Here is a 23683-nt window from a genome sequence, read left to right as displayed (position 1 = left end):
GGACCGTCATGGGTTCCCCGGCCAACACAGCACGTGCGTACCTGCTGGGGCACTCGGGAAGAACCGTCATGGGTTCCCCGGCCAACACAGCACGTGCGTACCTGCTGGGGCACTCGGGGCCTCTCTCCCACGGCCACCGACTCTCCGTGATGAGCTTCCTACACACGGACGAGAGAGACACACGCGTGGACTTTGTGCCAGCTGCGTCACCTTTCAAGGGAGCCTGCGCGTAAAAGGTGCTGCTTCCTCGTGTGCGGGGATGTAACCGCGGAAACGCACAATGGACAAGCGGGGAATTATGAACCACGGTAGTATCTGCTGCAGACGGGAAGCTTGCGTGCTCCAGCAGGCTCACAGAGAAGTATGTAAGTATTTGATGTTTCCACTCCCATGGTTCTATCAGTTTTGAACTGTAAAGGAGTACTAATAAAGGCGATGACTGTAAAGAAGGAGCAGTAATAATAATAACACGAGTCAACCTCTGTAAAGTAAAACCCGTGGTTGGCATGTGGCATGCCTCCTTGGCATTATCAATGACTCCACTCAGTAGGTATCGGTATGGGTCTAAGGACTTTTTATTTTTTTCTGGTAATCTGTACTCAACTTCTAAAACTCATTAGAAAAGAAAAAAGATTAATTTATTTTAGAGAGAGTGCGAACAGATGGAGAGGCAAAGGGAGAGGCGTGGGCTTCCTGCTGGACACGTACCCCGACGTGGCGCTCAATTTCACGACCCGAGACCACGAGCTGAGCCGAAAGCAAGAGTTGGACCCTTAACCCACTGAGCCACCTAGACGCCCTTGCCAGTCATCTAAAACATGAGCTGGTTCCAAAAATGTGGCTGCATCACACATACATGTCCAGAAACATAACTGTGCAATGGTTGTTGGGATCACAGATGTAAATATCAATCCCAAACTCCAAAACTTGTAGAAAAGGGGAGGCTGGGTGGCTCAGTGAGTTAAGCCTCTGCCTTTGGCTCAGGTCATGATCGCAGGGTCCTGGGATCGAGCCCCGCATCGGGCTCTCTGCTCAGCAGGGAGCCTGCTTCCTTCTCTCTCTCTCTCTGCCTCTGTGCTTACTTGAGATCTCTGTCTGTCAAATAAATAAATAAAATCTTTTTAAAAAATGTGTAGAAGAAAACACGGCATCTTGGGAATCTTGGGTTATATGACGTTTTCATACACAGACCACAAAAAGCAGGAGTCGTAGGAAAACACACATAAAAAGGGCCTTTCACCAAAATTATAAGACACCTGTAAGAAAACAAAAGGCAAGTCATAGGTAGAATAAAAATCCTTACAACACACACACACACACACACACACACACACACACACACACTTTCACGCATAGCACTTGCATCTAGAATATATTAAGAACCTAACATTACAACTCAAAGACGAAACAAAAACAAGCTGCCATTGACAGAAAAACAGCACCCCCCAACGTCTACAACCCAATCCCCAGAACCTTGGACTGTTCTACCGTACAAGGCAAAAGGGAAGTTGCACGTGATCAGGTTAAGTGTGTGGAGATGGGGGGTGGTCCTCAATTATGCAGCAGGTACAGCGTCCTCATCAAGGGTCTATACAGACGAAGGCATGTGGGTCAGAGTCACAGGAGGGCCGGGCACAGAAGCAGGAGCTGGCAGCGACGGAGGACCACAAGGCAAGGCATGCGGGCGGCCTCTCGGAGCCGGAAAGGCAAGAAAACAGAGTCTTCTCCAGACCGTCCAGAAGGAACTCAGCCCTGCCGGCACCTTCATTCTAACCCAACAAGACTGATGTCCCTCTGGCCTCCAGAACGGTGCGGTCATAAATCTGCTGTGTTCAGCCACGAGCCATGAAGCCATCTGTGATCATTTGTGACAGGTCCGGTAAGAAGCTAATACACAACCCAGCAGAAGAACCACTGGGGTACATGGCCCGGCGGCCTCTCGAACACCGGCCAAACAAGCATCAGCAGTAAAAAGGAGGAAACGACCTATTGGAACACGCGGTAACACGCACGAGTGTCAGTCAGTTACGGGCAAGCATAGACGTTAGGTCTCAGAAGTGCCAACTCATCTACAGTGGGAGAAGCCGACCAGCAGCTACCTTGGCATGGGCTGAAGAGACAGAGGGCCGCGGAGGGCCATGGAGCTGGAGGAGTTGTGGGAACGTTCTCGCCTTAAGTGTACAAGTGGAATCACGCTAAAATGATCCCACTGTGCACGTTAACCTTCCCTGGAAGGCTCGCGCGATTCCAGTTTCCTGGGACTTGACCTTCCTTGGTGATAGGTCATTTCTGTGCAAGAAGACATTCACCGACTGCATCCAACCGTATGGGTAGGTTCTCCAAACATGGGCAGTTTTACAGGAAACTGAGCCCTCCAGGACTGCAGACAACCGAAAGCAAAAACCACCCAACACGTCAAACCCTGCTGTTCCCGTGGGTTTCAGAGCAGTCACCAGGGTATGGCCGTCACAGGACAGGACGGATGAATTAAGATCTCCCTCGAGTACAAAAGACATTGGGAGCGAAATTCTGCTGAGTTATACTTAAGACTACAAATTCTAACTACATTTGTGACTTAGTCTATACAGATGAAAATAAGCGTAATAGTCCAAAGAGTCAAGAAAATCAAGGAATATTGTTTGTACTTTGCCTACTATAGATTTTCCAAATTTACCAATTGGATATCATCGCCGTTTTCAGTACAATGTCAAAATGGGTATATGGATCACAGTGTGGTCCTGCTGTTGTCAAATACTGTCCCGGGGGTCAGCCCACGACAGTCAGGATGAGATCACGGGGACAAACAACAGCTTCCATGAACACGGTCCTCCGTCCACCAAGAAAGACAGTTGTCTTTTAGAAACCATGATATTTGTTCCCAAGGACAAAAGACTTAGCAGTGTTGCCGGGATTTCGGGAGTACGATGAGCTTTCCCTAGGGAAATCCCAGGTGTCCCAGGACCCCTGTCAGGTCAGGAGTCCCCAGCGAGCCACAGGACGCAGGCAAGCAGCTTTCCACCGACTCCCATGATCACACAGCGCACGTCTCACGGAACCCACTGGATGAAGGACCCCATCTCCTTCTTAAGAATGGGTAAGAAACAGACAAGTAAGATGATCCATTCCGGGCATGCGGGCCTCGCTCCTCCAGTGCCTTCTGCTTCCTGAGCACCTAGCGCGCCGCTCTGCTCCCCCTCCTGCCCCTAGAGAGGCCGTCATGCGGTGGGGAAGGCACGCTGTTGGCATCGGCTGGCTGTGGAAGCAGCCAACGGTGGGGAGAAGGGAAGGCTGCAGGCAGAGAGGCCAAGAGCAGACAGGGAAGCATTGCCCGAGCTCAGCAAAACTGCCCTGTGAGAGACAAGCATCTTCTAAAATAGGGGTAACTTCAGGGAAATCACTGTGGGATTGGGTGGTGATAACGCAGCGCTTTTCCGGTTAAAAACCTCCCAAACTCAGCTCAGACTCACGTCACCAGGGGCAGACTGCGTTCCGATGTTTAATGATACGTTACGGATCCCCACATGCTGAGGCCACTGGAGAATCAAGAAAAGGAAACGCATGAACGGACGGATCCAATATATAAAAACGAGACACGGAGACTGAGTTTCAGCGACGTTGCCCGGGCGTGTGGGCTGTCTGGCCCGGAAGTGCACTGCCAGGTCCCCCCCACCCGCCGTCCCTTCAACACGCGGCCCCCTCAGCTCCGGGCAGGGGCGTCCCAATAGGCTTCTCCGGGCGGCCCAGCAGCATCTGCTTTCCTTGGGAGCTCAAGGGGAAAGGCAGACTCTCGTATGTACCCGCACCTACCGAGTCAGAGAGCCCGGGGCCCTGGGGGCCCTAACAAGCCCTCCGAAAGCATCTGACACCGGCGCAAGTCTGAGAACCACGGGGCTACGTGTCATCAGAGTTCCCGGCCGTGACACGACACAGAATCATCAGTACGGGAGGGGCGGTGACTGGTGGCACTTGGCCTACGCTGAGTGGCAGTGGAATCTGTGACCGTCGCCTGTGGTATGCCCTAGGAGCACGCCGCAGCCAGCTCTCAGACGGGCACCCTGATGCTGACACGGCACACGGACCGTGCGGGAGGCCCAGAAAGGGTCACGTGCCTATCCGCCTTCCTCCCTCGCGCGTCCCGTGCTCCACACACCTCCTCTCCCACAGCAGCCGATGTGTGCCGGCACCCGGATTCTCCCCCAAGGGCTGGTAAGGTTTGTCTCCTTAACCCCACACGTGCCCCATGGGCAAACCCAGGCTCCAGCTCTCACGCTGGCCCTGTTTCATTTTCTACTGTTGGAAAGACTAATCTGGAAGTTGGGAGCAGTGACACTTTGCTGCGGTGCCCCCTGACTCCGGCGTGACTCAGCTAAGGAACGAAGGGACCGTGTGGCCAGAGTGTGGTAGCGAGTGAGCAGTCACCCACAGCAGAGTTCTCCCCCGAGACTGCTCTTAAGCCCAGAGCAGCGCTCCCCAGACGGGAGCGTGGAGGGTTCCATGAGCTTGCAGAGTCCTACAGGGACACCGATCTCTGCTCCCCCTACAGGGAGCCTGTTCTTCATCGCGCACATCGGAGGCTGGCGGGGACCCTCAGCCCCTGCGGCCGGAGGGAGAAACGCCCGCAGCGGTGACTGAGAAGCTCAGAGGAGGAGCGGTTCCGTCCTCCCTCGTCGTGGCTTGGGAAACAGAAGACCAAGTGTCCGTCACAAGCCACCAGGAACACGTCTGTCTGTGTTGGGCAACCGTGAGGTGGGCGTTGGGAGTGTCAGGTGCCGGACGCCCGTCGAGGCGGAGACGGGCGACGCTGCTTCCGGACGGCGGCTGCCCCCGCGCAGGCTCTGTCAACACCGCTCTGGCATCTGGAGACGAGGGCACGCTTGCCCAGGGGCGTGAGCGCATCCTGCCGCGACGCGCGGGCGGAGAGGGCAGCGCTATGGGGCAGGGGCCCACGTCATCACCGACCGCGCCGTCCGCAGTCTTTCTCAGCAGGGATGTTGCGGGGTCACGCACCTCGGGCCGGGGCACGCACCACGGAAGATGCGGGAAGTCGGCCCAAGGAGGGGGAGGAGGGACCACGGGGCCCAGAGACACGAATTCACATGCCGGCTTTGCCACTTCCCAGCAGCGTCACCTTGCCCGAGGGAAAACCCACGGAGAACCCAGTTTTCCGAACGCTGCGGGAGGGAGCAGGCTCCCTGTCCCCTAACGTTGTCGGAAGACGAAACACCTTGGTAGAAACTGTGTGGAACAGAGCACAGGCTCCACGCACAGTCGTTACCGTGAAGTGAGGCTGGAAATAAAGCCAGGGCGCCTTCCCTGACGGGCTCCGAGAGGAGGCACGTAAAAATTAAAGTCGGCGCAGAATGACGAAAGCACAAGTGAAGTGCGTGGAGAGGAGTGTCCTTAGAGGGGACCCTCGCCGGGTCGCGTCTTTAGAAGGCCACGTCCCATGTGTCCCGAACTCTGGTCCTGAGTCCCACACCTCCCCCGGCGCGAGGCACAGACCACCGGACGGGAGCACATACCCCCGGAGCTCGCAGACTCGTCCATCCACTCCCACACCATCCCGGCCAAAGGCCGGTTGTGCTTCTCTTTTGCATTTAATTACGAGGACGGTGGGCTGACCAGGATGACCGCAGAGAAGAGTGAGGCCCCGTGGCTCGTGGGGGCGACCCCGTGCTCTGTGCATGGGAGGGCGAGGCTCCCCACGGGGGAGATGGATGTGTGGCAGGGGCTAGGGCCTGTGGGGGCTGCAGGCCACACCGGAACCGTGGGGCCTGTCCCACAGGGAGGCCGTCCTCTCTGGTGTGCCGTGTCACGGGTCCCCTCCACAGGCAGGGGACGGCACCCCGGGGTAAAGAGCCTGGGCGAGGAGTCAAACACACAAGGGAGCTACACCATCTTCAGGCTAAGTCCAAAGGAGAGCAAACCGTTTAAGTTGTATAAAGTGTGTTTACAACCAGCTGATACCCACGATGAGGGAAAGAGCCCAGAAGCATGGGAGTACCATCGACACAAGCTCTGTACGGGCAAACCATTCCCTCTGGTTTGAAAAGCGTACTTTTAGCCGACCGCACGTGGAAACAAAGGGTTTTCACGTGACTTTCCCTGTAGGGCCAGACACTGAGGGCCGCCCCATCTCCTGCCTTTCTCACATGGAGTTTTCAAGGCAGACTCTCAGACGGGACAAACACTGAGACAGCTTGCTGTCCTGTTCCCTGGAAGGAGGCTGCCGCTGTCCTGTGGGATATGCCTCTGCTTCCACACGGGGGGTCCACCAGGGGACTGACGGGCTGCAGCTCCTACTAGGAGCCAGTGGCCATCCCTGAGCACCACCACAGGGAGTCAGGGAGAGGGACCCGGGGCTGTCCCTCTGGTCTCCCCCAGATGACTTGGAAAAGCTGCCCACATGGCACAATGGCACTCAGATCCCACCTGGCAAACGAACGCAGACGGAGGACGTGTCAGAGAAGACACAGGCTCTGCACGGTGTGTAATGCCCCCTGACACTCAGCCACTTTCTCCTGCGAGGCTTCTCCCCAGATCGGACTGACTGCGCTGCTAGAGCCTTGTTACAACCACACCCACACATCCCCATCAGCATCGTTTGTGGGATCGGAAGACAGCGGAGCACACCAGGAGAGCTTCTCACCGGAGGGTGCCACGGAGCCCAAGAACGATCCGTATCTACTTTTTGTTTCGGAAAGTATCGTCATCCACGGTGTGGAAAGACTGAAACGTGCCATACTTTTTATATGTGAGTGTTTGTTTCTCAGTTCATTATCCAATGGCCAGCTCAAAAATCCCTCTGGCGGGCTTTGTAAATTATGTTTCGTACGGATGCTGGAACAGTGTTTTTATACCTTAGAGCAATGGTTGGTGAACGGGGAGGGAGGGGGGTGATTTTGCCCACAGGGGGACCAAAAACAACAAAAAAAGTGTTCTTGTTTGTCAATCATTGTTTCTTATGTGATGTAAAAGACAACTGCATTCAGCAACAATTATCCATCTCTAGGAGCACACACTGTAGAGAGATGTAACGCTAAGGATGTGAACAGCACAAAGGATGGTGTGCACCGAAGCCGTATCACGGCAAGGCTTTTGTATACTTTTTAAATTGTGTTGGCATTAATGCAAACCAGATGATCGCATGTTAAGCCACTAGCGGTAATCTCCAGAGCAACCATGAAGGAAATAAGTAAAGGGAGGAAAAAGAACTACACAACAACCAAACACACACATAATAAAAGAAACGGCACGAGAATTGAAATGGTTCACTAGAAGATGTCTCGTTAGCATGCAAGAAGGCAGTCATGGAAAATAAAGGAAAAACAACGAAATAAGGCACAGGGAAAACAACATTCCATACCAAAATCGTATTTTATGAAGAACGGCGTTTTACGTAAATGGCTAAAATCCCTAATAAAAGGCAAAGACTGCCAGAACGGACTTTAAGAAAGAAAAACAACAAGAGCCAACTTACAGGGTGTCTGTAAGATACAGTTTCAATAGAAAGGTGCAGGTTTGTAGGATGGAGAAGATATCCAATGTAAACAGCAACCAGAAGAGGAGCTGACAGAAGACAGACCCAAGACACGTATCTTTGCTAGAAACAACACAAAGAAATGCAACAGAAACCTTCTACAGAGATGTCATTCTGCATTCCGAAGACCCAGCAATTACAAACATGCATGAGCTCAGCAACACAGCCCCAATGACACAAAACAGAAACTGACCCAAAAGCTGGAGAAACTGATCATTCAACAATGTAGTTGGAGATTTGCATCTCAGGCTTCTGATAGGGGACAGGACTCGATAAAATGTAGCCAAGCAGCCAGGAGAGCAGACTTGATACAGTAACTACTTAAACACCACCAACCAGCTGCACTTGGCAGGATTAAATGTAGCAAGCAGACTTGATACAGTAACTATTTAAACACCACCCACCAGCTGCACTTGGCAGACGTCCATGGAACAGCTCCTTGCGACACTAACGTCACACACACCTTCTCCAGGAAAACGCTCTGTGCCGTAGGGGGAGGAGAAGGCGGTACGCGAGGCCAAGGCCCCATAAACCTGCAAAGGCTTGAATTCACACCACGTAGTTCCCTAATGAACAATGGGAGGAAATTAGAAGTCAATAATGGGAAAAAATGGGGGAATTCATAAATATGTGGAAAGTAAACAACCCATCTGTGTACTTAAAGGTCAGGAATGTCAGAAATGCTGCGGGATGAGCGGAAAGGAACACACGACACCGCAAACCTATGGGGTGAGAGGAAAGCAGCACGTGGAGGGAAGTGACTGGCCACAAACGCCGACGCTAATGAAGAACGGTCAGAGACACAGCGTGCGGATGATGTGCAGAACAGGAAGGGGCTGCGAGCCAAGGAAAGGTCAGCCTGCGAGTGAATGGACAAGGCAAGGGAACCGATCGCTCCCCAGACCTCCAGAAAGGAATGTGGCCCTGTGGAGAACTTGATGTCAGCCCAGGGAGACCGACTGGGGATGTCCAACCTCTGAGACCATCCCAGTACGTTTACACTGTGTTAAACCACTTGGTTCGTGATAAGGGGTGACTCCTGCAACAGGAAACCAACACTGTAGGAAACTTTCTTGGCCATCTATTTTTGTGTTTTTTTCTAACTGGACTTCTGTACAGTGGCCTTTTTTGTTTTTTTTAAGATTTATTTATTTGAGAAAGAAAGAGAGCACATGAGCAGGCAGAGGGGCAGAAGGAGAGGGAGAGCTATTTCAAGCAGATTCCAAGGGCCAGCTGAGCGCAGAGCCTGACATGGGCTCGACCTCACCAACCTGAGCTCCTGACCTGCGCCGAAATCAGGAGTCGGAGGTGCTCAGCTGACTGAGGCCCCCAGGCACCCTGAGCATATCAAATGACTGCAATGACTCTTGAGCACATAAAAAACACGGCCTGCCAACAATTCTTAAATTTCATTCACACGGGCTTTCCCAACCAAAGGTCAATGGCAGCTAAGACAGTTCACAGCAGTCCCTGCTTCGGCTTCCCCGAGGCTGTCCACTAGCTGTTAAGAGCACCGTGGCCTCTGTCTGTCTTACTCTACATCATCATCACACATTTATAAACCTTATTCATCACCGGGTTCCTTTTTCCCATCTCCCACTGACGCACCTTGACATTCCATTTAGTGGGTGTCAATAATTCAAGTTCTTGAATTTTAGGAGACAAAAGTATGAGGGTGGTGTTCCAGATGGGCGTGCGTTTCTCATACTCGAGACGGATCAACTCTGCGAAGAATGAGCTTCCCAATGCCCCAGGCTTACGGCTTCATGGTGAATCCGTAGGGAATGTATATGTTCTTAGGGGTTTTGAATAAATGACAAGCAGCAGCTGCCCTCCACAACCTGCAAAGTGGGAGGACATTCTTCCCCCAACCCCAGGAACCGCTTCCATCACCTAGCTCTCGGTGGCATCTCCTGCTACTCCGGTTTCTGCCGTGACTATTGTAGGACGGACTCCCCTTCAGAGGCGTGCTGGACGAGGACACCAGAGGGAGCATTCCTACAGAGACGATGCCAGAAACAGTCTTCACGGAGGGCGAGCTACAGCACTGGGGTATCAAGTGATTGTGCTGAGATGAAATCAGGGCTGAACAGCTCCTCCTCTGAAGACACAAAGGGCCGCCCGCCACAGGCACACTCCTTTGGCTGCTCCGGCATCCTTCCTGTCCCTTCTTCTCACGTGTGGGTGGGGGTGGGGGAATCAGAAAACTCCATTCTGGAAAGATGGGAAAGGAAGATAGGACGAATGTCCACGGTACTTCCGTGGGTGCGGGCCATGCCGGGCAGCCCTGAGCGTGCGCCGTCCTCAGCCCTGGCACAGTCTGTCCACCAAGTCTCCAAAAGGGCAGTCCAGACTGCTGGATCCTCTCACGGTATCACCCAGTCTACGCTCCTGGGTGCACTGCTAGGCCTGTCACCACAAAGGAACACAGACTGGGCGGCTTCAACAGCGCACGTGCCTCCCTCCCGGTCCTGGAGAATGGGAGTCGGAGACACAGGCTGGGCCGACATGGGCTCCTCTTGAAGCCGAGGAGACGCCACGTTCTCCCTGCGTCCTCACGGATCCGTCCCTCTGTGCCTGTCTGTGCCCTCCTCTCCTCTTCTTACAAGGACAGCAGTGCTATGCGGCCAGGGCCCATCCCAGTAACCTCATTTTACCTTCATCACCTCTTTAAAACCCCGCTCCCAAACACAGCCCCACTCAGAGGTCCTGGGGGGAGGGTTTCAACATATGCATTTTGGGATTCCATCCCCCAATTCCGTCCATAGCACAGCGTTATAGATCTTCATGTCTTTGGTATTTCCTTCTGCCAAAAGCAAAGGCAACCGACCACTTAAAATGACCCTCGTAGATCTTGTTTTTCAGGGGACGGGACTACCAGAATAATCAAGAATGAAGAACCAAGATCCTTTTTAAAAGAAGACACCTCACACATTAGAAACCGCTTTATAGATCTCAGATTCTACTGAACTCTGCTCGGGATTTCCGCCAAGATCCAAAGAGCAGTGATGTGTGGGTCCCTCCTTCTATGCAGAGTGCACGGCCGGTAAAAAGTACTGACGTCCAAGCGTTTGTGACCAAAGGGGACAAGCTTTGCACCCTGATCTCCAGCTGGAAAGTGGCCACCTGTCTGTGAAGCCATTCAGGCTCCTTGGACAGAGAGTAAAGCCTGGCTGCTGCTTTTTTTCTGATGCCCGTCACCGTAGGCCGCGTAAGCTGTTCCTCTAACTCAAAGTCCGTGAAAGATACCAGTGCTCCCTCAGAGGTCATTTCACAGCCCTCCTTATGACCCGCTTAAACTTGGGAAGTAGAATGAGAATGCAGAAGTGTCCCCGAGTTCAAAGACTATTGCATTTAGGCAGAAAGACATTTATTTACATAAGCGCTAAAAAGAATGCAAAACCTGATCCTCTGGGTGGGAATGGAAAGTACGTGGTAGAGGACCAGTCTTCCCCAGTGGACGGGGAGGTTATTCAACGCCCCCAGTACTCAGTGACAGCTGGAAGAAGGAAGACCACCAAATAAACTCCTGCGTGCTATTTAATGCTTTATGACTCACGTCTTCCACATCCTCTGGCCTGTGGGGGCAACCGTGCTGTAAATAAACGTCAAAATGCACACTCGGCTTACTGAGCCTCACTCACAGTTTAAGGTGCCATTATCGGAATGCGACAGAACAGTCAACTTCACACTCATCGTTTTTACAAACTTCGTTTATCAGGCCAAAGTGATCACTGGGTCTTCCAAGAGGTTCCGCCTGTTAATTCCGACAAGAGAAGTCCTGAACAAGGAAATAAAAGCTACTGGCTTTCTAAGTACGGTTTAACGAGCATAAAGGTGTTTACGCTGATAGAAGAAATTGTAAACAGAACTGGGCGCTGTGACGGCCTCTTTGCAGAGACGGCTCGAGTCCACTACATTTGTACACAGCACGAGCAGATACTAAATGCTGAAGCAACAGGTATATTTTGAAGCCCTAATGTTAATAGCCATATAGAGGCCCTCTGTCCCTCGGCAAGTTAGGGACCTGGGACGGCGTGTGTCTGCGGCTACAGAAGAGCAGAGACTGAGAAAGGACGGGCATCCGACGGGACTGCGGGCAGAGAGTCGCTGGCCCAAGGCAGACCCGTGCTCCTGGCCCTACAAGCTGATACCGGAAGGGACCTTCCCATATTCAGCCAGAGATGGGTGGGGAGCTTTGGAAATACGACAGCCCCCGTATACCAGCAGAGTTTTCTCCGTGTGAATCTGGGCACGCAGTTCGCACTTAGAACATTTCTATCCGGGGACATGGGGTCCCATCGGCCAAGTACCACACAGTCAACTTCTGGAAGGCCCCCATTTACAGGCCAGTGTTGGTGCACACATGTGACACGTGGACGAAACCCAGACAGCTCTCGGACGAAAGCGCGAGCCCCACGGTGACTATGCGGAAAGCATCGAGATTCTGTGAGTTACATAACACATCCCAGGCTCACGCCCCCTTCATGTCTGTTCTGTCACTGGCAACCGGGTATTAAGTTTAATTGCGCTTCGACGCAGGTGGGTTAGGAGCTTCCCCAGGTGCACGACACGGTGAACAGGGTTCTTACGTGGGAAGGCAGGACAGACAGTCCCTCGGCCTTCGGTGGTTGCGGCAACCCGTGGTTTGCCCGTAATTAGAGAAGGCTAGGACACACGAGACAGGTGCCGGGATGCAATTACGTCCCATCCAACATCTCATTAACAACACTTTACAGCCCGGGAAGATCACAGGGCACACACCCGGAGATATCCCGGGTCCTGCGCTCGTTTCTACGCTCATAAGGGCCACGCTGTGCTGAGAATGTGGGGAGAAGCACGTGGCCGCACGCACCAGAGCAGCTCGTCCGCACACCCCACATATCTGCATACAAAGCAGCTGGGCGCACCAACAGGTACGTAATGCCCGGGCCTCCTCCACCGATAAACTCGCCACGTCTGGGCGCTGTGCTACGTGCTCGGGCCCAAAGGGTCTGCAGAACTGACCTCGATCCAAACCTCCGTGGAACATGGTCTAGCAGCCAGAGTCCTGCTCCCGGATCTGCCTGCCAGCCTCCGGAGTCAGGCTGAGCCCATCTGTGCCTTCCGAGCATGGTAAGCATTCCACCAGCCCCAAGTGTCCTCAGAGAGACACAAACCACTCGCAAGCGCCTTCGCCAGCAAAGCCGGCCTCTCTGGGAAGTATCACTTACGTATTTTACCTGAAAACAGGGGGCGACCTGACCTGCGTGTACGACGTCCCGCCTTTGTGAAGGATGCAGACCCTTGCAGAGGGCACGGAAGGGTGTGCACATTGCCATGTCCACAGAGGCTGGACCCAAAATGGCGGGCTCTGGCTCAGGGGTTCAGGAGGAATCACAGGTCGGACAGGAAGCCTGAGAAGACCCCTCTGTGTCCAGTCACACCCTTTCCTCCTGACTCCCAAATCCGTGTCTTTTCCTCAATGTCCATGCAACACTGAAGAAAGCCAATCAAGACACACAGCAGAACAAGATGGGGTCGGGGGGGGGGGGGGGGGAGTCCATACAGCTGAATTTCCAGATCTCTCCTTCCCAGACCCACGATGCAGGTCTGGGGGTGTCTGCACTGCAAGCAGATGTCAACTCGCACTACCGTCCAGGAACTGCCACCATACACAGACGGGCCTCGGCGGGGGCCACGTGTTTTGGTGTTCTCAGCAGGGTGTCAGCCCCAAGGGTCTTCTCTTTGTCATATGGGAAACCACAGCAGCTTCCCTTCATAACGTCCATGTCAAAGCTGCCAGACTTCCAAGCGACTGAAACCCAGGGCGCGCACGTGCCCACAGCAGACCCGTTCACTGGTGGTGTGTATTACGGCTTTCCCCGGTGTGTACTTCAGGAGAAGCCACTGCGATCCAGCCAAGGCGGAAGGGAATGCTGTCCACCTCCATCTCTCTGGGCTCCCGTAAAACCCAGCAGGACCTAAAGAGCCTTGGAATCGCGCCTTTCCCGTTCCTTCCAGGCTGGCCCTCTGCGTCCTTGGAGCGGAGTGTGTGCTGTGTCTCAGACGGCGGGGTCTGTGCCCTGCCCTCCTGTAGCCTGTGCACAGGACCCCATTTGGACAAAGGACCTTTGCAGATGTGATCAGGTCAAGAGTCTCAAGGTGACGTCATCCTAATATTTGCCAGGTGGGTCCCAAATCCAAGGATGGGGTCCTTGTAAGCGACACAAGAGGAGGCACAGACGCAGAGGAGAAGCCACGTAAAGACCGGGGCACAGGTGGGAGGGAGGTGGCCACGAACCCAGGAGTGCCCGGAGCCTCCAGAATCTGGAAGAGGCAGGAACGACCCTCCCCCGGAACCCTGGGACGGAGCATGGCCCTGGCCACACCTAGATTTCAGGCTTGTGACCCCCAGGGCTGGGAGAGAGTCACGAAAGCCAGCAGCCTGTAGTACCCTGTGACAGCAGGCCCCAGAAACTACCACGGTGTTGGTGTCACGCGCCTGACGACGGCTCAAGCCTCTGAGTCCGTCTCCCTGAGCAAAAGCCTTGGTCACGCACCTCATCAAACCCCCCTGGCCACACAGCACCTTGTGCCCCGGGCCTGGGAGACTCCCCGACTTCCTTCTTCCTCTTCCTGACTCCTTCAGCTCAGCTCGATAGCTTGGTGCGGGATGCATGTAGTCTGGGAGGCACCCTGGGCTGCCGGCCCACTTCCTCTTCCCTCCGCAGGGAACTGGGTCAGCTCAGCAGACAAATGACAGCGCAGCAGGATGGAGAAAGTCTGCGGAGCCATGGCGGTCCTGACTGTGTCCCCGGAAGTGTGTGGGAGGACCCATTCCGGCTCTCAGAACCCAGCATTTGGGGGGCCAGTGAGCAAAGCCTGTGGACCCACAAACTGAATGAACGCCCTGACCACCTCAGTCTCCCTGGGAGTCCTTGTGGATCTGTCCTATCACGCTCTCCTTGAACTGGTTCTGAAGCTAAAACTCTCCCCCAAAGCAACCCTCCAGGGCAGAAATCACCATCTGTCTTGAGCCGCCTGAAACCCTCTGCCGGGCCTCGGATGGCTGGGTCCCTGTCTCCTTCGAACCACCCAGTGGGCGACTTCAAAGGCCTTTATCAGACTGCGGGATCAGGCAAGGTGAGCACGACTGGTTTAACAAGATGGCTGCTGAGAGAGGGCTGGAGCCTTCAGGAAGGGACCAGCTCGCAGGGCTGCACCCGGCAGAGCCAGCATGACTTCCGTGTTTGTGCGAGGAGCACACGCCCAGGCAGCCCAAAAAGGCAGCCCACAGCATGGGGCTCCATGCATACCACGGGGACAGGTTTTTCTCTGCACCGATGCAGAAAAAAGGGACCTGTTTAGGGGCACATTCCTTAGACAAAGAGATAGAAGAAGGTTCTAGGGGAAAATGGCGTGAGGGCTACAGTCTTCATCCGAATGCTCCTGGGTGCCGGGATCCTGCAGGGTCACCCTTGGGAGCAGCAGGAACCCAGCCCCCGCCACTGCTGTTTGGGTGGGGTGGGAGTGGGGGCACAGACCGGCCCTCGAGAAGACCCAGTTTGGTGAAGTGTTGCCTCCCTGCGCGCCTGTGAGAGGAGGCACGAGGCCGCCCGCGTCGCTGTCGCTGCCCGAGCTCCCGAGGCCTCCGCTCCCTCCTCTGTAGCACGGGCCTGCGTCCACCGCGCAGAGCTAAGTGAGATATGCCCAAGAGTGCTCCTGGGAGCGCGGGGCACACGGGAAAGGCTCTCGACGGGCACAGGCTTGGTGAGGAAGCCACAGAGAGCCTAGAGACTGCAGAGCTCTGGGGGTGGGGCAGAAGGCGCAGAAGAGAGGATGGGCCAGGAACCCCCGGCCTCTGCGTGGGGCCCACGGCAAGGCCGGAGAAGAGCACACCGGGCAGGGAATTCCAGGCTCCACGGGACATCACCGTGTGTCCAGGCAGGGTTACGCGGTGCTGACCGGGAAGCACGGATCAATGCAAGAGAGGGGAAGCCAGACCAGAGGCTCGGAGAGTCTTAAAAGCCAGAGCGGTTGCTGAAGCCGGTTCACAAGTGATGTGCAAGACACAGACGGGGTCCACGCCGGTCACGGAACGGAAGAGGAAGAGGACGGACGGCCTGAGGAGGGGAAGTGAGGAGCGTGCGTGAAGCAACGAGAGAATCCCAAGGACGGAGTGGGGAAGGGGCAGGGGAGGCAGAAAGTTCTGGAAGTGTAAGAGAAGAGTGGATGTGGCAACACACCAGCGTGCTCCTTTTCTGGGCAGAGCTTCCGCGAGCCGTGGTGTGGGAGCCAGCTCTCAGGGGCTGCGGCAGTGAGGGAGCGGGAGCAGGACGGCGGCCGCCTTTCCAAGAAGCTTGGCAAGACGTGGACATGGGGGAATGCACTCTGGCCAGACCCCCAGGCTGAAGCAGCATCTGTTTATGTGCAAAAGGTGGACGTGAAAGACGCCAAGACCGCACTGATACGCCACCCAAGGCCCTCAGCGCACGGTCACTACGGTTCCGCAGAAGAGACAGACTCGTGGGACTGCACTACGCCCAGCTTCTTCATCCCACTAGTGTGGATTGGACCGAGGGGAATAACACCCTGCTGAGGGGAGGGTGGTGCTTCTGTGCCTGAAGAACGTCCCACCATCGTGTCGGGGCACCAGGACACCGGACGCGTCGGTGTTTCCAGCCCCTTGATTGTTCTGCTGGGGCTGGGCAGAGAGTGGGGTCCCAATGTTGAGGGTGTACTCCTAACGTGGCCTCGTCAGCACTGTGCTATGCTGCGCTAGGTTCGCAGGAAGCGGCTGGCACGGCTTCCTCTTTCTGGTCCTCTTCACGCCAATGCCTCTCCCTGGACCGGGCTCCCGATCCTTCCTTCCGCAAGGGAAGAAATGCTTGCCTTCCCCTCAGGATGGTTCTAACGCTTGTGTGCGTCAGCGAAGAGCATGCTAAGTCTGCAGGTTGACAATCTCCCCATCGTTTCACTCAAGCTCAGTCTCACGTCAAGATTCCCGGGACCGTGGCGGCCGACAGGCCGTGGGAGAGGAGACAAGCCTCGTCCAGAGCCGCCGAAGTCGGCTGACAGGTGCGTGAGAATCGGTCCCCAGAGGGCAGGGAGTCGGCAGACAGGTGCCACAGGGACACAGTCCCCAGGTCTAACCAGAGCACCGCGGGAATGCAGACGGTGGTAGGGGGCTACTTTCTGAACAACTTCAGGCAGCCTTTATTCCTTTTGTGCGTGTGTGCTTGTCAGCTTCTGTGTGACACTACCACCCTGACACACTGCTGTGTCACAGGCTTGCTTTGCAAATCCCTGGGGCCAGCTCCCGCTGCCCTGACAACAAGACACGGAGGGCCTGGACGGGAAGGGGACCCCGTCTTCTCCTAATATTTCCCGCTGTCCCACGACATCCGGGCACCCCGCCTCAAGTGTCCAGGGAGCTGAGTGTCCTGGAGCTCTTCCTTCCAACATCAATGTTATTCAATGATGTCTTTTCACGTTCTTGTCTTTTTAAGCAGAACCTACTAACTACGAACAATTCATTTGCATTTGGTTTTGTTTTTTGGCGCTTCGTGCTAAAGGCTTAATCGTTCTATTCTGTCATGGTAAGTTTCAGCCACATGGAAACGTTCCCAAAACGTTCCGGGAGTACCCAGGAAAGACCTATGCAACCGAGGCCTCTGTACAACCAAACCCTCCAAATTGCAGACAGCGTGGCACTTCATTCCTAACTCCGTGTGCTTCTCCAAAAATTAGGGACACTGACAGCCAACATAAGTTAAAAAAAAAAAAAAAAAAAGAAAGAAAGAAAAAAATGAAGTTAACCTTTCCAAATGTCTACAAACCTAGACAACTGTATTTGCTTTCTACGCATCTCTGCTTTCCAAGGAGTCTGATGCCAGAGGTCTGAACGCCCCTGGATGGCCTCCCCCACAACCACTGGGAGAAACCACGGCCTGCAACCAGAATGAGATGGGAGCAAAAGCGGTGCGCCCCCCACAGGCTGCAGACATACGGGCATGGACAAACAGACCCTGGGTTCCCACACACACCCTCTCTTCAGGGTGAGTGGTGCCAGCGAGGCTTCACTTTCCCCAAAGCCACACCCAGCCTGTCTATGTGCTCAATGGTTCAGGCCTTCAAGACACACAGGCACCAGGGCCACTGCCGACACCTGGTCAGGCTATACGCTTCTCCCCAAAATGCCCCACGTGCCACCGTGCAGGACGACAGTGGGTTCCACAATGCTTCTGAGGACCAGACTCGTCGGCAGGCTGGGACTGGGGACAGGACGGACCACATGCCCACTGTCCCCCCAAGAAGGCAACAGCTGTGCATGAAGCATCATTTACAGCTTACAGGCACAGGGGGAGAGAGAAACAAGTAAGGAGACACCAGGTGGAAGCAGGCAGCGAAATCCCAAATCCAAACAACTGTACACATTCCACAACATCACCGGCCTCGACTTTTCCAGAGGTTGCCACTGAAGAGGGAAACAAACGTAATGTGATTTGGGAATGGGAGACGTTTTCTGATTGAAACCAGGGTAAAGGGACAAAGGCTCCCTGAGGATCCCGTTGGGAAATCACTAGAGCACTTTCAGCTGCACCAAGAGGCCACCCTTGTCTGCACGTTCCAACTATCATTAGTGAGAATCCTCTTTTTTTTTTTTTTTTTTTTTTGGTTAAACTCAAACTCTGTGCTTGATAAAGATACGGTGTCTCTGCTTCAGTAAACATGGTCCTTACTCGGCCGTTTCTTCTGCTGGTCGGGAATGCCCCGTTTCGTTCCCTGCCCCTTTGTGTACTCAACAAACATCTCTGGGGGCTTCTTGTGCACAGCACGGCTCTGTCCCTATCATGCCATTGCCGTGTTCGCTGGCAAGTTGTGCACAGATTCCACTCACTGTGGCTTATGTCCCATCTGGACTCTGAGATGAAGAGACTAGTTTTGAAAACCGCGCAGCACCTGGCCAGCACGCCGCTTCTGAACAGACAAGGATGAGTGAGGCATGGCTCCGGAGCTGTGCCGTCCAGCACGGGGACCTGCAGCCACAGGACGCTACTGAAATGGAAAGCATGACCACATAGACGGGACAATTCCGTTTCTCAGTTGCGCCAGTCACATTTGACAGACGCAGGGGGCCCGTGCGGTTCCTGTCCGCAGCGCAGACAGAGAGAACATTCCCACACGGCAGGCAGTCCTGCGGGATGGACAGTGCTGGTCTGGAAGGCAGAGAGGTCAAGAGCTCTCATCAAGGACACCCCACTTCCCTGACTCATGCAGGGTGCAGAGAGTGGGGATTTCAGGACACTTAGCTGTTGGCTGTACACATCATAGGGAAGGACGGGGGGGGAGGGAGCCAGATGGTCAAGGAAGGCGCCTGCCGAAGACTGTGTAGGCACGCTAAGGTGTGCTGCAATGGCAGGCCACCTCGGCAAACCCAACGGCGACAGACCTTCTGGTGCAAAAATGATGTGCGTCACAATGACGACGTTTTCCAGAAAATTCTGCATCCGTGCCCTGCATGGAGATCTGCACATTACAGCCGAGACTGCCCCCACCCATTTTAACTACAGTTAAGTGAAGGTTTTCAGAGATGAAACGTTCTAATTATTAGTCACTGGTGCACACGCACACTTGCCAGTAGGAAATTCATTTCCAAATGTAATCCGTGGTGGCACGGCAGTCTATTTTCCAGCCAGGGGCTGCGTCTGAGTCACGTTCCAAATACCTCACCCCAAGGTGTGACGGCGTCATCGGGGCATCTGTGTAATGAGTGCTTTTGGTGCACGTTTCTTGGGGGCACTACCTCCCTGGCTCTTTTACAAGGCATGAAATCTGCACCTAGCCCTGGACAATGACAGAGTGTAATGTAAACCACAGTCGGTAAACCCACAACAAAAAGAAAGAACCAGAGTCAAAGGCACGTCATCACAAGGGCAAACAGACCAAGGAGCCCCCTCCTGAACTGCCAGTAAAAGCTGGATCCTGAGAAACCAAGAAGGCGGCTTCCCATGATGGTGGCATCTGTGACTCGGAGGTGCCCCACAGAGCACGCCGAGGGGGGGAGGACGTAGGGAAAGCAAGCACGGGGCATCACACACCTGCAGGGACAGGGCTCTGGCGAGGAGCTCAGTCGGTTGCCCTGCCAGCTGGACTGCACTCTCCTGTCTGAGCTCCAGTCTGCAGTGGGGGTGTGTCAAGGGCTCTCGAAAGCAGAGCAGCTGCGGTGCCCACTCGCCAAGTGAGCACTGACTGTGAGAAGGAGCGCGCAGGGCCACAGGTCACGTCTGCTGGAGAGAGTCCCCAAAGGCGACAGGATTTACCAGCATCAGTGCATACGTGGCTGGAATCCCTATTCCTGACAAGGGTCCTGCAACACACCCAGAGTCTCTCTCTTCTTCTGGGAGGGTCCTTGTTGGGGGGGCGGGGAGGGCGGGGAGGGGGCGGTGAGCCCACCAGCATCTTCCTCCAAACAGAGAAAGTCAGACTCAAGGCTCGCTTTCCTGTGGGTTCTGCTCCGCCGCCAGGCCTCTGACTGGCCTCCAAATTTCAGCAGACTTCTTTGCAAGGAACTTAATTAACTTCCACCTAGCAAGCTGAACAAAAACCCCGGCACCCGCGGCGGGCTCCCAGGAGGGCAGGGCAGGAAGCATGTGAACGGCAGCCCCTGGACTCCAGCGTAAGACCACAGGGCACACGACCAGGAGTGTTTCCAAAGTGCCCTGCAGCTGCTGAGATCTAGGCAAGCCCTCAGGGCGGATGAGAACCACAGACAGATGCCCCTCAACACTCCTTTCTCTGCTGTACCTTCTGAGCAGCAGCCAGGACCCTGGGAGTGTGTGGACGGGATACACGAGAAGAACCAACACACACGCCGAAAAGCCCCTGGTCTCACTTTAAAAAGTCTCATACACGTCACATGGGGGTCAGATGACAAGGCGCTGTGGCTCCTGTGAAAATCAGTCTGGAGCATGGGCTGACCTCATGGAAGGAGATTCTCTTTTTGTCATCAGCCTCACGGATGCTCCAGGGTGGAAAGACATTAGCCCAGGCACGGTGAACAGAACCACCAGAGGGACAGGGGTTCTGGCCACACACCGGGCAGGATGGTGACACGGTCCAGTCAAGCAGTGACTTTCGGGACTCAGTGACAGCCACAAAGGCCCTGTACCACACACACACACACCCTGTCCCCTCCCACCCCCCCACCCCCACCCCCACCCCGGGGCTTGTGGTCTGTCCAGGAGCCCAGAGAAACAGGCACCGCCAGTTTCGGGTACTGTGACTTGGCAGGCTGGGAGCTAAGGCAGCACAAAGATGTCCAGCACAGGTCACCTCCTCTGCCATGCAAAGGAGTAGCCACACGCCAGCCGTTTGCATCCTGGAACCCGTGTGCATTTAGGGAGACGTGGTAAATTATGATCAACAGTGCAAATCTCCTTCTCATGCCCCACACAGATCTCTTACTATTTTCGGATCTTTAAGAATTCAAACACGATCTTATTTTTCTTTGCTAACTTTTATGGATGTTACATAATCCCTGTCTGGGACACCCCAAAAAATATATTTGACGTGCACTGCATTTTACATATTCCAACATTCTGAATTACATATTCCAACATGCTAACCTCCCCCTCTGCCTGGGCCCGGTATCAAGATTAGACATCATGGGCTGCTCCCTGAAGCCCTCTGTGGGACCGTCCAACGCCAGAGGCATTCATTCGCCCAGCATGGCTAAGGAACCCGTGAAAGGTGGCTAGCTTGACTGAGATGAGCTTCTACGTGTAAAATGCACATTTCAGAGACTAGGTCTCAAAAATACAGGTAACAGATCTGGGGAATTTTTACACTGATGGGTCGAGAAACAATATTCTAGATATGTTCAGAGAGGGGAAAAAATAGACTGTTAAGTTGGTTTCATCTGTACGTTTCTGCTTCTTCAGCGCTGCCGTGCAACGTTTTCTGCAGTCCTATTTCTACCAGACAGCACTGCTCCGCACAACAGACTTCTTGCCTTTTACAGAGAAAGGGCCCACCCCGTGGGCTCCTAATTCCAGTTATTTACGAACTAGATAATCTTCCCTATCCAGAAGCCAAGAGACTGTTTGAAAACCTGTCATCTTCTTTCGAAATCTTGTCCCGGTTCATAAACAATCTCAGTCCCCTTTCTTCTTTTTCTAAATGGCCTCTGAGAACCAAAATTATTACCTGGATCACAGCCGGTTGTTACCTTGCGTCAATAAAAAAACACATTTCCTATTTCAAATGTACTGGGAAGTGCCCTAGCACTGTCAACATTTCTACAAAAATTTCCATTTACTTCCTCATTGTCCCCTGATTAAACAAGTTTCTCCAGAATAGAATCATTCCCCGTGAAACCAAGGGTTTCCCATTTCATTTCCCCGAGAACAGCAGTCCTGGGGGATACCGTGGCAAAGGGAACTTCGAGGGGAAACACACTGACCGTTCTAGAAAGCAGACTTTCCGCAAAAGGACTCCTTACGAATTCACGGTCGGGTGTTACACAAACAGCAGACACCCGGGAAGAAGTCAGGCGCTGAGGAACTCGAGCAGGGGGCACTGGATGGACCCAGCAAGGTAAGGCAGTAGTAGGTTTTAGACACCAGTGTTTTACACAAGACGCTTTGCGAAAGAGAACGGACTAAACGAATTCCTGAGAAAGTTCTTCCAAGTCTCAGTACCTCAAACAAGACTTAAAGCAGAGAGGCGGGGGCAAAGGGCAGAAAACACGGAGAAAAATCTGCCCAATTGGCACTCATTCTTGGTTCTCGGACCAGTTCAAAGGACTGGCTAACAGTGCCAGGGGCTAGTGGAGGCGCTTGGTTCGTGGCTGGCCCTGCAGGCGCCAGGGTCCCAGACGCCGCACTGATGGCTTCAGAGACCAGCTGCGCTTGCATCTGGAGACAGAAGCAAGCGTGCAGCTCATTTAGAACTTTAATAAATTTAATTTCGGTGACGCATCTCGGCGGCATGAATGTTCACGAGACGCCCACCACAGGTTCTCTGGACCTTCCATCAGAGGCTAAGAAATTTGACAATCTAAGTGTTTGACCACGTGGGCAGAAAAGTTCCCATCTATTTATTAGGAATATGGGTCCTAGAAGGTTTCTGCAATGGAGTCGTTTTAGAGGTCGTAGCTGCACAAACAGTTCTCTGCAATTAGTGACCTCAACGGGGATTTTTCTTTTTTTTTTTTTTTTCCTTTCTTAGGAATTTATCGGTTTTTGTCTATGGGTTCATAAAACAAAGTGACTGTTTTTCGTGTGCCTTAAAAAAAAAAAAAAAAATCCGTCTTATTACCAGGGAACCACGTAGCGATATGATGGGCAGGGGGACCGGGTGACCATGACCACGAAGATGAGCACAGCTCGTTTATTTAGAATCAGACCGATCTGGACTCAATGCTTCTCTGCTGGGTGACCTTGGACTAGTGACTTAACCCCTCTGAGCTGCGGGGTTTGTTTCCCTGGGTGGCTCCGCAAGGTCTGAGGGCAAGTAAACATCTGGAGCAGGTCCGGAGCCTGCATGAAGTGGGGGGCCTTTCTGGAGGCGCAGCCGGGCTTCGGAGGCTGTGAGGTCAGAGCCCTATGACCTGCTGGTGTCGAGGGCGGGGACGCCGAGGCGGTGGTTCGGCCCTGCTGCATGCACGGAGCGGCGTCCTGTCCGTGTGGTCCGCGCGGTGACCAGCGGCCCCTGACCCCGCGCTCTCCAAGGGGCCGTCGGAGAGCCCGCAGGAGGCCCGGCCGGCGCAGCGGGACCTCGGGGACCTGCCTGCAGCGGGGCCGGCGGGGGCCCAGACGCTCCTCGGGCCCGCCACGCCCCTCCCCGGCCGACCCAGAGCTGCAGGTCACCGCGGGCAGCCGCCGCCCCGAGCACGGCTCCTCCGGCTGCGCGCGGACCTGCGAGGGGGCGGGGCGGGCCGTGCCCTGCGGAGCCCCGCGCAGCCCCCGCCGCCGCCCTCCGCGCGCACGGGGCCCCGCACGGCGCCGCCCGGACAGGCGCGAGCACCCCCCGCGCCCTCCGCGACCGCCCCGGGGCAGGCCGGGGCGACCCCCGACGGGCGCGCCCGCGGGGCAACGGAGGCCGCGCTCCGGCTGCCGCCCCCGGACGACGCCCCCCGCCCCGCCCCCGGCCGCCCCC

The 23683-nt window shown here is 54.7% G+C and overlaps 1 protein-coding gene across 1 annotated transcript in view; it reads right to left on the bottom strand.

Annotated features, from left to right (window-relative positions):
• Positions 1-23683, bottom strand: part of PUDP (pseudouridine 5'-phosphatase) — an 81605-nt gene that overhangs the window by 57232 nt on the left and 690 nt on the right. The window lies entirely within an intron of this gene.

Source organism: Mustela nigripes, chromosome X, assembly GCF_022355385.1.
Source record: "Mustela nigripes isolate SB6536 chromosome X, MUSNIG.SB6536, whole genome shotgun sequence".
Lineage (NCBI taxonomy): Eukaryota > Metazoa > Chordata > Mammalia > Carnivora > Mustelidae > Mustela > Mustela nigripes.
Note: the sequence above shows the minus strand (reverse complement) of the source record. Positions and strands in the feature narration are given on the sequence as shown.